Genomic DNA, 18002 nt, shown 5'->3' with positions numbered 1-18002 from the left:
TAGCTTGTGTGTCTGACATCCTGTTTCATGTGTCAACAGAACTTTCAAATAGTTACTGTTCACAAATAAATCAGAAATTAAGGTCACCTGTGGAGTTCTAAAATATTTTCAAATGTGTGTGCTTAGGTAGACTTGATTGGGAATGTAATACATACTGAAACATTTTGTAATTTCATCACACCAGCCTGTTTTGGGTTTTGTGTAGAGAGTACCTCCAAATCTCACCACTTTTCCTTTAACAGAAGTAATGAGCTTTTCAGTGGCAGTGCCTCACAGAGTAGACATGTATGAAAAGTTGTTCTCATGAAGCAAAGTGAGTTGGGTCTGTCAGAATTGCTGAGATATATAGAGGGACATCTTGGAAGCTCCTTTCTGTACCAGAAGAAGCTGCAAAAAGTTAAATAACAATGATGGGTTTTCACTGACTTAGCTTACTTGTGTTGTCTGAAACTTCAAAGTAAATAGCTGTTTCTGGATCGGTTTTGGACATATAGTCATAAATTTGTGGTGATATTTTACGCTTCCCATTACTTTACATTATGGAAGGATAAGTTGACTGGTTGGGGATGTGGCAGAAGGGAGCAGGGAGATCTTTATTATGTCAGTGAACAGCCCTGGTTGAAAAAATGGAGTGTCAGAAGCTTTAGGTGACTAAGCTTCCAAAATAGCACTGGTGCTGAAACTGAAAACTTAAGATGCAAATTAGAAACAAACAATGGGTTCAGTCTTGGAAAAATTATTTGTCCTGTCCTTAGATGTGTATGTGAACCAGATATGAGGCACGTAAAAGCAAATAGAAGTACTTCCATCTCAGATAAACCCTTGTGTAAAGAAGGCAGAGCATCTTCAGAGATTGCTAAACTTAAAACATGCTTTTCATATAAAAAATACTTGTGGTGGTCCCAGATTTCCTTTTGAAAGTGTTTCACTAATCACCCACAGTGCTTATTCCCTGCTCTTTCTGTTTCTTTAAATAAAAATTTGGACAATGAACAAAGTTCTTTTGCTATGGATTTCCTGATGTTGGTTTTTTTTTAGCTTTGGTTGGGAGGGTGGTTATTCTGTATTGCATTTTCATGTTGATTGTGAGCAAGTCCTTTGCTGGTGAAAATAGCATAAATGTGCGTATAACAAAAATTACCAGCCAGCAGCTCAGATTTTCTCTTTTTCTTTTGCAGATTTGTGTGTGAGTTAAATTAATTTCTTGAGAGAAACCTTCATAAAGGGCTAAATAAACAAGCTCTGCGTGTACAGAAAGTTCTCATTCCGCACTTGAGACTCAGCTAAACTCATCTGTCTGGTAAGTCATATTTTTCTTAAGGATTTGTCATTCTTCCTGCCCTTATGACTTTCATTCTGAAGTTTCTCATTAGTGTTCAGAGGAAACCAGTTTCTGCTTGCTAATAGTTCTACAGTATACTCTGTATGAAGACTAATCTGCAAAGACATTACTGTGCTGCTTTTGTAAAGTCCAAAATAGTATCTATGATTCTGTATGACACTTTGGTGTAGGATTTTAATTGTTTATCTAGTAGTTTGTTCTCACATCACTGTAATGAAAATATTGCATGTTTTAAAGCAAAACTGATTGTTTTGTCTTTAAATAATTTACCTGTTTGAAAGTTCTAAATTTAATGAATGAAATTTAGAATATGTATTACAAATTATGTTCTGGTTTAAGTCAGAATTTCAAAATAAACTTCCCTAGCAATTCCTTCATACCTCCATTGCTTACTGGTTTCATCTGGTGTAGATAAAATAGTTACTATCATGTTATTGATGCAACAGTGTATTTTTCTTGCTGATGTGCCTATTTCGTAGGACAGTAAGTATGCTTGTCAGTAGTTTTTAATTTGATAATAGAATTTTTTAACCATTTGTGGGAAACTGTTCTTCCCCACATAAGTCTAATTCTATTAACCGTTCTATTGAAGATGTTTGTGACTTAGAGCTTTTCTTCAGGGTTTGAAGATACTACTTGGAACAAGTATTTTTTCTTTGTTTATCAAGTGTTAACTGGCTACCACCTAAACAAAATAAAGTTTTGTCCTTTACTCTATTTTTATCCTTTATTGTGATTAGAATTAAGAAAATCTCTGAAGAGCAAAGTTTATGTTCTCAGTGCTGTGGCTTTTCTAAGCAATTGGCTACCATTAAATGGCAGCCCATGTATCCCTAGCCCATCTGATCACACATGCTGTGGCTAACCACAACTGCTCTGTACTTCCATACTGCAAGCCCTGGTTCTGCATCGTTCACCATGCAGCCTTTGCTTTAGCCCTAACTTCAGTTTATTTTAAACTATATTGAAAACTCATGTCGTATTTCATAGTTGTACATTTAATGTACAGCAGGAGTTATGCATTATATTTTCATAGAAAAAAACGATAGATCAGTCTTTTATATAAAAGCTGTTTCGGGGCTTCCTAATTTAATTTTTAGTAAGAAGTTTACCAGCTTATTTTTTCATACAAAGAGAAAAAATGAAGTCTACATATACATTTCATATAGCATATCTTTTGCTAAAAATATATAATTTTGTGTAACAATAAGGATTTTTTGGTAAAATTTTCTGGTAACATTTTTTCAGAAAAAGTAAAGCCAAGTCTGATTCAGTTGTAGTGTTTGCAGTAATGTTTTATTTTGATATTTGCGAATCATGGCTTTAACTGTCTTGTTTTACCTTACAATAGCAGATACTGATGGTATAGTATAGGTATCCACTTGAAACCATGGGAATTCCAGTACTTTGTTTCAAATGAGACAGTTTCTATTCTTTTTCCCTCTTATTTTTAATTGATTTTTTTTAATTTTCTTTTTTAAGATCTCCCTATTTCTGTCTTACTGTCACATATAAAGCTGCTTCCCTGGTTCTGCAGATCAGTCACTTTGTCCTTGTATTCCTGCCCACACTAGTGAATGTTTGTCTTACCTTGATGCTTTTCATATAAAAAGTATGTGTCACCTGAGACTCCAAGAGAAGCTGAAACTTCTGAAAGAACTTAAGATGCTTTAGAGACAATCATACTGTAGTAACTGCTTGAGCAACGTAGAAATTTGTGATCCCTTACATCTCCAAAAGACATGGGTGGACGAGATATTAATACATAATAGAAAAAATATTCACCAAGTATTTTCAATTAAAAGCAGTGCTTGAATACTGTAAAGCACCAAGGATTGTCTATTTTTAATTGATATAATTTTGAAGTTACTATGTAAGACCAAGTTTTTGCTTGGCACTTAATTTTTGACTAACAAACCTGACGTAAAGGAAATTATATCTGGCATGCTAACACAACGCAAGCTTTAGCTGAGTGAACTTGGCACTAAATTCAACTAAAGGGAGGAAATCTCAGGAGAGCAGTGGAATTTCTTCCTTTGAGTAAGTGTACTGCTGCATTCATGGGGAACAAACAGTAACATTTTGTGCAGGTTCCTACCTTTGACAGTGTGTCTTTGTTCACTTCCCGAAGGAGGTATCAAATATATACTGAAAAAATATAAACTTTCTTATTTGGATTTTTCATTTTACTTAATTATATGGTCCCAGGGAACCCATTAAGTCTGGAATGGCCTAACAGCATTTTTTTAATTCTTTGTGTGTGAAGAACAAAGGTTCAGTAGAAACAATTTACGTTACATAAATAAACACGTTCCCTTCTTATTGTTTTTGTGAGTTCAAATAGAGAGGTGGGAGGCAAGTGTATCTGTAAGCATTTTATGATGAAATTATTTGATCAAAGCACCTCAGAAAATGTTTCTGTCTTTCCAGTATGAGTGGTTTACAAACAATGTATATGACTCTACTGTTACATTGAGAAACAACAGATTGTGATAACTTGCATAAAGGTCTGAAATTAATATGATGTTTAGTCACAAGGTATTAATGTTGCTTCCACTGCCTGGTCTAAGTTCAATTCACTTATTGATAGCAACAGGGTTTTGTGGTATCTCTTATGTACGGGATTTTGATCCACAAGCAGAATTCCAAAATGACAGGATTACAACAGCAGATCACAGTAATATGTTGAAACGGCATGGGTTTAATGTGCAACAATGCCATAGAAGAAATGAGATGTTTTGAAAACTGGAGAGTAAGACCTAGTGATAGAGAAAATTAATCTGAATGAAAGGCAGTCATGCAGATGCCTCTTCCATTCATTAACCTCACATTGAGGATCCACCAAATTGGAGGAGCTGAGAGCGTATATATTCTTATGTAAGACCTATGAGCTGTGTCTGCACTGGACTTACATGGCCAGGTGTTGTTCTCAGATAACTCTGGGAAAAGTCTGTGATGCTATTCTGCATGTAACTGGCTGCTTTAGTGCAATTTTTATGGCATCCCGATTAGCCCCTGCCTGCAGTAATGAAAGGTGGCAATGCCGCTTTATTGGTCCAAGGCTTAAGCTGTGCCTTGACCTCATAGACCCAAATGAACTAGAAACTGGCAGGATTCCCAGATTCTCACAGTAGCCTTTGCTCTTAGTCATTGGCCTGTGGTTTTGGGGAAGCAGGTAAAAATAATCTCTTCATTAATAATCAAGTATAGCAAGAAGCATCTTCTGTCAGGATTACTAATTTTAATGGTAGTGTCCAATCTTTTAGTTGCTTAACTCTTCTCAAAAAAAATATTTTGAGAGAAATGGTTTTTTAGATTCTACAACCTCAAAAGTATTCATTTTCCATCTTAAAAAAAAAAAAAAAAGGTGAAACTTGACAGTCAAAAGCAATTTCTTTTTGTATATAAAACATACAGGAGTAGTTTAATTTTCACTTCTGCTTGCGTTTGAAAAATACTGATTTGGTAATAAAGTTGTGTGATACCTAGTAGAGAATTTTCCATCTGTGTGCTTGTACTTTAAAAAGAAAAGTGTGCTTATGCACTGTCTCTTCCTAAGTAAGCACTTAATGGTACATCTAATAAGTATGCTTTAATCTGTTTTCAGGGTGGCTCACATAAGGCATTACCTGCTTATGTTTGTATGTAAGACTGCATTTGTCTTTGTATATTAGTGGCTTAAGAGTTAGTATGTTTCGTTAGTGGCTTATGTCCCTAAATGATTAATGCTGTTTAGAAGGCTGTGTAGTCTCTACTGCTAGAGGCAACTTAAGAACTTAGGCTGCTTCCGCACTTGAGATTGCTAATAACTTGTTTGACAGAAAGGTTTTTTTGTTCACTATAAAAAATCATTTAGTATAAATGCATTTAAAAGGAACTAAGCTGATGCAAAGGAGACTTAACATGCAGAACTTCCATAGTCTGTGTAAAAAATAACAGGTGACAAAGGTAGTAGTAGCTCTATCCTCTACAAGCTAAAAGTGTGAGTGACAAGTTCATGTGTGCAAGAAGCCTCTCAACTTTGGAAGTGCTCCATGAGGCACCTGCACAGGATTCACTCACTTGTGTGATTCATCTCAATAGATCTGAGTGCACTCAGAGGTGATATGCAACTGGATGCAGCAGAAACATATGCATGACCCTGAATCTCTATCCGGTCTCTGGATCTTGTGGAAAGCAGTGGGTATCTTCTCCAAAGTCAAAGGAAGTAGAAGTGAGAACAGCAAATATAAATAGTATCTAATAAAATACTGTTTCTTATTTCCTGATTGGAAGGAAGCAGAGGCAAGAATGGGAAGAGAAGTCATGTTGCCTGTGTGAAGGAACAGTTAATTTGGAGAGCCAGTTCCTCAGTCTTGAGAATGCTTAGCCTTTCAGTACAGTCAAGAGCTTATATGCAGACAGGTCTTTTGAGTAGTTTTTCTAGCCTTTGATATACCAAATTAGCTAGTTGATCTTTTCACAGTGATGGTTACCCAAATAAAGGCAGTGGGAACTTGTTGTCAGAGATCCATTAGATCTCCAGATGGTGTAAAACCACCGTTTTGTTTCTACTTCACCTGTGGGGCCTGCGCTAAACCTTCCAGTGCAGAAAGGGGAAGCTGATGGCTGATTTTTGGAATGCTACAGCTCAGACACAAAGTAACAGTTTAAAAGTTGCAATAAAACTTGTGTAAGACTTTGTTAAAATTGGGAATATGAAATGTGTGTGTTAAAAAAACATTAGATGCTATAGCTTGAAGTCTGGGGACATTCTGATGTACTAAAAGACTCTGCTTTTGCCTGTGACAGGGACAGTGATTAAAAATTACCTTAGATTTCTGGAAGCAGATACACTAATATTTAAAGCTTTTGAAAAAATCTTCCTTAAAGTATGTCCCAACTGTATCTCCAGGCAGGTTCCTAGTAGCTTACATGCCATGTAAGAACTGAATGTTTAAAGCTAGATCATTGCTTCGTACTGATTCCTCTCAGAGTAGCTAACAGTAACACATTCACACAAAGCATTTTACAGTAATGGTTTTTCATTAAATGAAAGATGCTTTATTAAAATTGAGCAGATGTGCAGTTTAATCTACTGTTTGAACTGAAATTAAATTTTATCTTAAGGATGATACTTCTGAAAAGCATCATCATCAGCTGCCCATTTAAAAATAACACAACACTTGGAGTTCAAAGGCTCAAAAACTGTCAGTGAGCAAACACGTCTCAATTCCTAGAGAGTGTATCAATGTATTGTAAATAGGCCACACTGAGCTACTTTGAATTCCAGAATTTTATGTTAATTTTTGCTAATGGCAAAGGTTGCTATAAACTGGCCTTTCCACCCCTATCTGGGTTTCCTTCCTTTATGTAAATAGGATAAACGTAAACCCACTGACTTGGAAACAATTTTGTGGTTTCTTGCTTTGTGGCAGCTGACTGCGTGGTGGTTTTCTAGCAAAACACTTAAGTGACAGGCGGCAGGTCAGCATGGTGTTGATCTGTCTTCCTGTGATCCTAGAATTCTCATCCAAATTACTTACAATGCTAAGATTTCTGTAGAGACATATGCCAAATACTTGTTTGTAAAACCAAACAATTGGTAAAGAAACATTTTCATCTGTCTAGATATGTATTTAAATAAATATAGTAGTAATAAAGAAGTGGTAGAACAGCAGAAATGAACCAAAAACTGACTGCTAATCAGAAGTTGAACAAAACCTGTCAACTTATTTTAGACTGAAAACACTGTTACTATGTGACATTGGTAAGGAGCACGTCTTTGTTAAATTCAGGTCTTTGTATTCCTTGGGTTCAGGTCAAACAAAAAGCAGTAGTGTAAAAATAAAGCTCTAAATTTTGAAATCTATTCCACGCTTAGCAGTAGTGTATGCTTGACCAAAACATTTATTTAGAGTTGGAGAACTGTTTCCAGTGGAAATCTGGGCTCCTTTGAGTTAAGTCATTTACAGGCCAGCAAACACAACAATGAAAGTTTGAAAGACCTTTGAGTCAAATGGTTGAACTACTTACTACAAAATGTTTATTCATTGAATTTAATAGCTTGTCTGTCAATTATCTGGCAAACCAGAATGACCTGGACAAAGGTTGTTCTTATTCTTAAGGCTTTAAAAGATTTATGTACACACTGGGCCTATGGAACTGTCACAAAGAGCTGCTACTATGCACTTGTGGAATATTCAGTGTTACAAACTCTGTCTAGCTATCTTGGTCACAAATTACATGACCCAATGTTTGAGGATGAATAAACACTGATGAAATCAATAAGACATGGACAAAATGTTTGCTGGGAGAGAATCACACTGAGTGATAGGTACTGTAAGTGGTTTAGGTTGTTTTAAATGTTATTCCCTTGGGTTTTATAAACTCAAAATACTATCTTTAGGCTTTTGCATAAATTGCCACATTTAGATTGAGAAAAAAATAGACTGAATAAGAAATTCTAAATTTGTTTTTCTTTTGAGACTTAAGGAATGTTTTTGTTTCTTCAGTCAAAGGTGCACTTTCCTTGGTTACATGCTCCTCCAAACAGAAATGAGGCAGGTTTTTAAATCATTATCTCTTTGCAAAAATAATATCTTTCCCATCTGTTATACAGCAGTAATGATAATACTGGCATGAACTGCTTAATACATTAAAAACCTGGGTTCTTCATAATTAACACCTCTTATTCTGATACAGTAGGCATTGAATGATATTTTGGATTTTGTTGAACTGATGGAGTTCTTATACTGAGTTTTTTGTTCATTTCTTCCGTGTTTTAGTTTCACATTTGTTGCCCTCATGTATCCATTTGGATTACATGGGAGTCATTATATCCAATGTGCATGTTATCATGCACAGTAGGCTGTGTTCTTCACCTAACAGAAAAGAAATATCAACAGAACTAGAAATGCAACATCCTGCATGAAGTGTGTGCACCTCATCTATTAGTTTTTCTGGCAATATTTTTTCTATGTGTAAACCTTCTCCTTTTTTCTTTTCCTTTGTAACTTCAGTATCATAAGCAGACATGTTTGATGTATAGTTCTTTCTCTGTTGCTATCACACAGTTATTGCAAATAACTTTCATGTTCCATTCCATGAGTTACACACTGTAACACGTGACAATTGTAAAATATTTTCTGAAAATTCATAGCAGTAACTCTCTTCCTCAAGTGAGGGGGGAAAAAACAGATTGCAGAGATTAACTTTTCATTAAATTATGCAATGAGAAGTCATATTAATATCTCCTAAAAGCACTATTAAGTCAACAGAAATGCATTGATTCTGGAATAGTTATTCGAAAGATACAGAAATTTTCAAATTCATAATATGAAACTAATAGAAATTATTCCTGAAAAATTGTAATAATATACAATTAGGGAAAAGTCCATCCTATCTGTCACTGCTATAAAGGTGACATTAACAAAGAAAGCTGATATACTCTTGTTTGGAGGGTTCCAAGTGTAATTAAGCCGTGATGGTAGGCCTGGCACTGAGAGCTACTACCACTAATAATAAACACCACAGTTGCTAGCATAACCAACCAAATCACTGTCCTGCTTTAAGCAAGTGGACAAATAAAGGAAACAAACTCAAAGCTCAGTGTAAAACCATTCAGTTCAGACCATGATAGCTGGCCCTTCATATATAGTTGTGCTACTAACATGAACTTGGACATGTCAACCTTGGTTTTTCAGTCAGTTCTGTGACAACTTTTTCCATTTTATGCTGTTGTTGGCTAAGTGTCATTGCCTTTCACGCTGACACTGCTAAAAGTCACTATGTGCTTATTTTCTGCATGATGTTTGCTTGTACTCTGTAGTAGAGTTGTTCTATTCCACATAGAAGCAAGGGATGACAACTCATGTTACTTTGAACTAGAGACTAAGAGAATTACTAACCATAGATTGCTGCATTTTTTTAAATAAATGTTTTTACTATAAAAAACATGTGGAGAAGCAATCAGGCCAAAAGCCAGATAATAGCATGTATAGGCCTAGGTTGCTAGTTTCAGTCAAATCCAGGCAAATAATCAACACACAGGGTTTTACAAGGGTTTAGCAATTTGGTCTATGTGAAGTTAAACACTTTAGCCCGTTTGACACAGGCAATTCTCTGCTGGCAAAGCAGTATATCCTGAGATAAAACCTCATGGTGTTCCAGTCTGGTTTTGGACCCTTCTGTGTCTGGAATGAGCAAAGAATTTAAACTACTCTGTCTCTCTGTCCCTCCAGGGTCAGCCCAAGGTATATTTATCAAGTGAAGCTGTAATGGTTTTGTTTTTACTATTCATTCCAGATATTTTATGTGGAATAAATACAGCACTTTTTTTCTGGGCAGTGTATGAGGCTTAATGACATTCCAAAATCCAACTGCATATTTACAAGACATACCCTGGACCAATTGTAACTGAGTAAAGCTTCACACTGGATTTTCACACAATTGGAAGAGGTGTAGGTACAGTCAGATTATGGAGAATTAAGTTGATGTGTCATACCACAAAATCTGCAATATAAAGACCTCCTTTTGAACCAGATGTCTTCAAATTTTTGTAAATAGGCTTATTTCTGACCATTATGACCTGCATGAGAATTTTCATTTTTTAATTAAGGCATAGATTTAGTTGTGGATATGGATTTAAGGGAAGGGAAAAGGACAACAAGCTATAATAACAATGACAACAAAATCTGTTTCTCCATAAGAACGGCCTTATCTTGATACTTCCATTCAGGCTGCTCATCAAATATCTTTTTGCAATAGTTGTGCCTTGATACCTGTAATGCATATAAAACTGACAAATACTGGGAGTTGTTTTTTTCTTGCTTTCTAAAGGACTCCAGAACTTGATGACCTTTGCTTAAAATAACTTGACTAGCTGGAGCCATAACAAGACAGAACTATTTGAGGGCATATGATGAAGGCTCAGCTGTTTGGACAGTGTTTATCATTCCATGGATATGATAGCTAGACAAACAGAAGAAATAAAAAATCAGTCATGAGGGTGAAATATAAAATTATAAAAATCCTTCATAATCATTCATTTTACTAACTACAGATGAACTTGAGTAACATTTCCACTACTGAAATATTGTTACTCAAATGCATGCTGCATTTTCTCGCCTATATTGGGAGAACATATTGCAATGTTGATATGTTGATCTTTGTCTGTGCTCATGCTGAGGGCCATGAGAGGTCAAACCGGGTCTCTAGATTTCCAATGTTAGTGCCTTAACTTTAGTGGTGACTTCATCATTTTCTCTCAGCATTACCATTATTGGTCAATGTTCGCTGACAGTTTCAGTCTTTGGGTTACAAGTACATTACCTGCTGACAAAGCCTACTATGGATTTTTGCTTGTTAATAATTGGCTTTTTGCAACTGCCAGTGAGAGCATATGTAGCACTCTTTGGATCATTTAAAGGGCTTCCTTCACTTTCATGTTTGCTGTGCCTGCCTACTAACATACTAGTGAAAAACCATTTTCTTGCAACCGAGAAAAATATACTGTTCTAATAAGTACTTTTACCAGAGATATTACTGCTAGCTGCTTTATTATAATGTGGCAAAGTGCTGTAGAACCAGGTGGGTAGGGAACTGGATCCCAAGTCTTTCATTTGGCTATTGTATACTTAGCTACTGGCTCATTTCTACCAGTGTTGGATTATCATGGAGAGGTGATAGAAAGGACAATAATCCTGTTGTAGGTCAAGTTGTTTAAGCACATGTTATCTATAATGCTTGACCTGGCTAATTAAGAGAGCTGACAATAATACTGCTTATTAGCAGATCATTTATAGAAGCTGGGTACTTGCTCATTTTGTTCAGGTGATACATTAATGTCATTGTGAATAAAAATACACAAGTGCTAAATCTGTTTTTTGCTTGAACATGCTAAAAATTAGATGCACCTATTACCAAAATAAAGGTAGATTCAGACTCTTCTGAAATATACATATTTGTAACAAGAGGGTCCCATAAGAACTGTTAACTCTTTATTAAAATATGAGTCAATTTTGAGAAAAAACTGTCCTGTACTACAGTGCAATTTGACAGACTTGATTGAAACTGATAAGGTTATGAAGTAGGACAAATGTTGATCAAGACTGAGAAATCTGAGCTGCTCTTGTGACAGAGGATGTTCCTGTATCTTAGCCCTTATGAGTTTTTAGGCTAAATAGTCTTTAATTTTGGTGTAATCCATTCTTTCTCTAATGGAAGCCTGCCCTAGAAAATACTGAACTGTACTGTCATGGTACCATCAAATATTCTGCTTATTAATTGCCAGGATGCATTTTTATTGCCTGAAAGGGTGGAGAACTTCATTAGCTTCATTAACACCTTTGGTATAGCCATCTGTTTTTCTGTGCCCGTGTTCTTGCCTGACAGCTTGAGAACTTCAGAGTGGCTTTCCAGAGCTGTGGCCTTGGGGAATATGGGGACACTACAAATCTCTCTGCAGAGGTGAGGAAAGGGCAGCTCCCTCAAGCAATTGTGGTGTGGCAGCCACCCGTGTGCCTCAGGATACAAGTGTATCCTCAAAGGTAACCCTGTACCAATACCAAGTGCAAATGCCATTATTGTAACCAGTGCTAGAGCAGCATAAATGCTGTATAGCTTAAGAGCAGAATAAGACCATGGATGAGTTCAACACTATTATGATAAATTGCTAAAGATACTAAAAATTATTCTTCCCATTCCTGCTTGTTGTTTTGTGCAATTTATTGATCCTGCTTAAAAAATGCAACATCGTCCAGAGGAAAATTCTTAGTTTCTGAGACTGCTATCCTGGCTTTGCTATGGGAACATTATCGATTTGTCTAAACACATGCATAATTGCCCACAGTAATTGCAGATTTGTGACATTTCTTTCCTGTGGATAATTATTAAATTAAATAACCTTTGTAGCAAACAGGGCAGATGTCTTCCTCATTATCTTTCTGTTCCTTTTCCAAAGTACTTGTTCATTACACATATGTGATTCTGGTTAAAGGTAACAAAGCTGTAGGAACAATATAAAAAACTGGGTTTCTTGACACTGCTAGAAGGTGGTCATTCAGGCATGTTAAAGAACTTGATTTGCTTTATACCTTATAAAACAACATACTGTCCAGTTCTGTCATTTTCATACTGAAAATACTTTTCTTTCAAAAAGATCCCACTGATTTCATGAAAAAGATATAAATCTAAGGGAAGAATGGTAGCAATTATGCTGGGCTGATCTTGGGTGTCTCATTGCTATGTTTTTATACCAAAGAAGGCTTTTAGATCTAGCAGTGAGTTGAAGGTAGGCTTCAGCTTGCTGGAATCCTTAATGTGAAATTGGTATCACTTGTAAAAAGATTACAGGTTTATTTCTGGAACAGTATTTTGTGATTGTAATGTTTTATGTGGTAGTGTTTCACTGCACCATTACAGCAGGCTTGCAGAAAATTAACTATTCAGATGACTCAGCTCTGCTTCAGATGATCTCCAATTGCAGAATCAGCTTATTAGTTTCTGATGCTCTGTAAATACTGGGTGATGGTAGGTGTTTCTCACCTTTTTTTTTTTTTTTACTGTATTTTGAAGCTGCAGACTACAGAGTGTTCTATTAGAGAGAGAAAAAGAAAAAAAAAAAAAAAAAGAGGAGGGGGTTCAGGGGGAGGGATACGGGGAAAAAACACACCAAACCAAAACAACAGAATATTCTGGCACGAGATGGTATCATTTGGAATGTTAAGGAAAACTGCCTTTGAAAAATTTTCAGTGCTTTATGACTCTGTAAAGCCACTTATGTAGCTAATCTGTTGTACTTCCTAGGCTTTCTTAGCCTGCTAACCTTTTGGAATGATTAAGTCCTTCTTACCTAGGTCCATGGCTGACACCAAGGTCTCAGACAAGGTCTGCTGCCTGAGTAGTTGCTTCATTTCAGTGGTGTAGTTAAGCACATTAGGCTAGAGATTTAGTGAATTCAGTCTTTGTAAATGACTAGCTTGAATGTGAAGTCCAAAGCAAGTTATTCCTGCACTTTTAAAATCAGTTTTAAGTCAGTATAACACTTACCTAACTGAAAATGCATATGCAAAAATGGGTGTTACTTCCTAGTCTCAGTTGCAGGTTTATTTGAACCAGTAGATGAGTCCAACTCACTTCACATCAAGTGCTCAGTAGACCTGACACAGGAGGGGCAGAAGTGACAGGGAAAGGAGATACACCTGTACTGTGGTGAAGGCATGATCCCAAACTGAACTGAACCAGCTCTAGAACTAGATAACTTGTTCTCAAGAGTCTTTGCAGGAAACAGAAAAATTACTTTTTGTTAGCAGCCTTCAGACTTAACACACTAGTAGTTTCAGATCAGTAGTCTTAACCATATGTACACACCATGGAGTGTATAGCTGACTTGGGCAGTTCTTCCTAGGTGGCTGCTTTAATATGTGAAAGTACAGTGTTGCCAAAGAGCCAGGTGGATTCTGATGTTTGTCTGTGGTTGCCCTCCGAAGAACGTTTTGTTGGGTGTTTTTCATAGATAGGGAAGAAACCAGGGAAAACTAGCTGTCTTCACCAGAAGTTAGCCTAAGTTACTTCCCTTCATACCACTGTGTGGCCTATACAGACCTTTTTGCCCTTTACCTCAGAAAGAACAGATGATTTAAAGATTCAAAGAAGTCACTGATATTTGATGTATGCAGAAAATGCCACATTTTCCTGGGCCCAAGCAACCATGTGAAGTTAAAATATGCAATATGAAACCTCCTTGCACCTATACAAAATAGTTTTATTGTAAGTTTTACTATCTGGGCATTTTTACTGCTTGGATATCTTCAATCTGAGAGGCTTCTTCTACACTGTGGGGCAGGGTACTGCATGAGGTGCTTCATGGCTGGTGCATTTGTCCCATCATTTGCACATGTCTGTATGACCTGAAAACCAGGCCATTTCATGGAGAATATACCTTGTGCTGTTGTTAGAGACAGAGTAACTTAGAGGTCAGGATTTTTACTTTTCTAGAGCTATGGAATAAGTCTCACCCAAAGTCATTAGTGACTTTCAATTAGTCCCAGAGTGTTTGTTGTTGGTTGTTGTCGGTTTTTGTTGTGTTGTTTGTTTGTTTTTTTTTTAAAAAAAAAAAAAGGCTGTTACAAGGTTTTCTTTTATTCTGTTGCCATGGCTGCATCTGAATCTTCCCCTTTCCTCCTAATTTTTCACACTTGTTTCAAAAGTAATCATTCCTAATGTTGTTAAAGTTTTATCAATAAAAGCTTGGTTTGCACCTTGTAAGCTTGTGCAAAGGAGCTTGTGAAGTTCTTTTTTTAATTTGAATGCTGCTCATTTCAGTGATACATTTATAGACTGATCAAAAAGTTAGGTTGCACCAATTAAGATGGACTCTAGCACTAGGATTAGAATTACTGGGAAGGCAGACACCTCTTCTGTGGTTCTTCCACCAAAACTACTCCATTACTTAACTATATCTTTTTTCTCCCTCTAGAACTTTTTCGCAAAGGCTTGTATTTAAGTACATATAAAGTTGGTTTTATATAAAGTGCAATTATTCATTTGTTCTCTTCAGGGGAGATGTAGTTGGGTGCTGATGACCTCTATGGCATGACCTACACATAAATAAAATTGCCTGCACATCTTTTTTCTCTGTTTCAGCATAGGCAGCACGAGAGCAGTGAGTGCATAGATAAAAGCAGTCACGAGGTACAGGATTACAGAAATACAATAAAAGCACACTGGAGTGAGTAGAGAAGCCCTCAAATAAACTATAACTTCCCATATTGTTAGAGTGCCCTGCTTTCCTGCTGTAATTATAAATCACAAGTGATCAGAATGATAGTGTTACTATGAACAGCCTTCTTTAAGCTGCTCAGGTGAACTCTGAGTGAACTAATATGATGGAAGAAAACCTGGTCTAGACAGTCATTTTACATTATCACACATTAAAAGTTAGTAGACATGTGGTAAGCAGCGGGATATTAATCACACTAGATAACAGATGATTGTCAGCTTTCCCAGTCCCCTGAGCAGAGATAAGTATCCATGTATTCTTCTGTCAAGGCATCTGTACTCCCCCATATACTAGGTTAGTTACAAGGCTGCTATGTAGTCATAAATGCATTTGTTCTTATTCTGCTTCATTAACAACATAGTTTTAGTCAGCTTTTGTAGCAAAATGTAAAATAATTATGCAAAACCAGTCTTTAGCTCTATAGTTCCTTGATATATACCCCACTAATGCAATAGTAGGCTAGACATTCCTTTGAGTGAGATATAGATAGATAGATAGATAGATAGATAGATAGATAGATAGATCGATCGAACTGTTACCATGCCTTCTACCACCCTAAAAAAGCAGAATGGGTTAAAGATAAAAATAACAAAATACAAATAGCAATACATTTGAAACCCGAAACTAAATTTTACTATGCGGCAAAAACTGGAGAATAGACCCAAATTACTGCTTTGAAAATTTTGCACTGGATTTTTAACAATCAAGAATGTTCCTAGACTATAAAAGATCAATAACTTATGTGAACTTTTTGGAATCTCTTACACAAATCTGGTACATCTCAAGTTATTATACTTCAGCACATTCATTAAACGTTGAATTGGCTTCATATTCTGACTTCACAAATCACCTTTAAAATAGTGTCAGATAGCAAAAATCAAAACTTTTTAGACTTTTACTATGAGGAATTTCCTTATCGGTACAAATTATAGCAGTGTTTTCTGCTGCAAACTTCAATTATACTGAGTTTAGAAACTTTGGATACAAGGAGTAGGAAATCTGGCATGTTTTGCAGTAGGTGAAAGACTTAACATGAGCAATGACCGCAGAAAATACGTACTTAAAATGTATGAAAAATGTAGAACATCTAAAAACCATTTTGGCAGTGTTGATTTTGCTAAACCACGACACAAAACACAGTGAAGATAATCCCTCCAGTGTTTTTCCTGCTTGTCTATTTAAGTTCAGCACAGGGCAGTATCCACACTGATTTTTATTTGATCAGCTTTAGCAGATCTCAAAAGCAGATTAGCTTTTATTTTTTTATTTTGAGGAATAAGGAGGAAAAGAAATTGCAACTCTATAATGCAGACCCCTACCTTGTGAATATCCTAGGGGAGGCCTGTTATCTTGCATGTTCTAGCACACAAACACTAACTTATATTATTGTCTAAGAGATGGACTCAGCCTTTCTCTTCAAATAAGTCACATAAAGTTAAAGATTTCTTTTCTTTTAGATCCTGTATTGCCATCTCTTGTTGTTTCTTGCACAAGTGTCTTTTTATGTCCCATGAAGTCTCACTTTTATTTCTCTCCTGGTGTTACCTGAGAATTTCAGCTCTGTTTAGATTTGAAATATCTAGCCAAAACTTGAAAAGGCATTCCAGTTGTTTCCTAATCAGAAGCCAGGCTATTTCCAGAAGCAGAAGATGCAGTATTTCATTTTCATCTATTTTTAAATTTTTATTTGACGTATTAAGCTGTGTTTCCCTAAATAGCTGATATTGGCAATGCTGCTGAAATGTGCTGTTTCTGGAATTGCTAGACACATGCATTAAAATAAGTTAGAACTCCTGCAGGTGTTTGATTAAATTATTTAGAATGTTTCATTTAAACCAGTCTTAAGCACCTATTCTTGCCAGTATTCCTTCATATAAGTGGTTTAGATTCTAATTTTCATCCATGGTCTCAGCTTGAGGGAGAAATACTTGCCTCTAACTTTCTTCCTGGATTGGCTGGAGGATAATGGGTGAAACATACCCTCTTGGAAGGGCACAGAATTGAGTTCCCAAAATAGAAGTTCTCTGAGGCAGCACCAGAGCATCACCAGAAGTCACAAATATCTGATGCTTCTCCCTTGGCATGACACCACTATGGAGAGGGTCTCAGAGGAAGATATCTAGGCAAGCATGCAATTCCCTTCTGTGCTGGGGCCACCAATTAGTGCCAATTAAGGTAGTGATTCTTTTTTAGATATCTGGGAAACAGGAGGTTTACAGACAAATCCATTCCTTAATTTGAGAAATTCTTAATATTTTTTTAAAGTGGGGAAGAGATCAGAAATTGTTCTAAATGAAATACTCTGAACCTGAGTGTGAGGTGTAAAATAACAGCAAAGGAACAGCTGTGAAATTAGCCTAATACATGGAAATATTTTATTTTTTGCAATATATTTGATTTCAGAGTGGCAGAGCCATCCCTGGGAAGTGTCCAAAGCAATACGTTAACATTTCTTTTGACAGAAGAGAATGTTTCAGGAATTTCTTTCCCCAACTCCATCTCCACCAAGCAGTGCTGGCCACCATAAATCCTGAGGGCCTGACTTGGTTTAGTGGACTTTCTAGTCCTAATGCTAAACTTCCTCCTTCTATGGGAAACAGATGAATTTTCACAAAGCTGGAACATGGCTTTTAATTTAAAACAAAACAAAACACACCACAAAAAAACCCAAAACACCAAAAAAGAACACCAACCCAAAATAATGGAATGTTATGTCTTTAAAGAAAATTTTAAAATCTTTAAGCAACAGTAGAATTCGTTGAAAAGAAAACCTCACTTATTTGCTGATTAAACAGAACACTGAAAATTGCAAGTAAATGCTAACATAAACATAAAAACTCCATGATTTAGCATAAATAGCCTGTTTCAGTTTGAAGGGACCTCAGTGATCATCCAGTC

The 18002-nt window shown here is 36.2% G+C and overlaps 1 protein-coding gene across 3 annotated transcripts in view; it reads left to right on the top strand.

Moving 5' to 3' along the window:
• The window catches only part of SORBS2 (sorbin and SH3 domain containing 2), a 220482-nt gene that overhangs the window by 85489 nt on the left and 116991 nt on the right, over positions 1 to 18002 (top strand). For all 3 annotated transcript variants that reach the window (XM_051619980.1, XM_051619981.1, XM_051619979.1), the window contains exon 2: positions 1179 to 1300. The gene's annotated coding sequence lies outside the window, so the exon portion shown is untranslated. The remainder of the gene's footprint in view (positions 1 to 1178; positions 1301 to 18002) is intronic.

The sequence above is a fragment of the Apus apus genome, chromosome 4 (assembly GCF_020740795.1).
Source record: "Apus apus isolate bApuApu2 chromosome 4, bApuApu2.pri.cur, whole genome shotgun sequence".
Taxonomy (NCBI): Eukaryota; Metazoa; Chordata; class Aves; order Apodiformes; family Apodidae; genus Apus; species Apus apus.
This window is presented reverse-complemented; position numbering and strand designations above follow the sequence as displayed.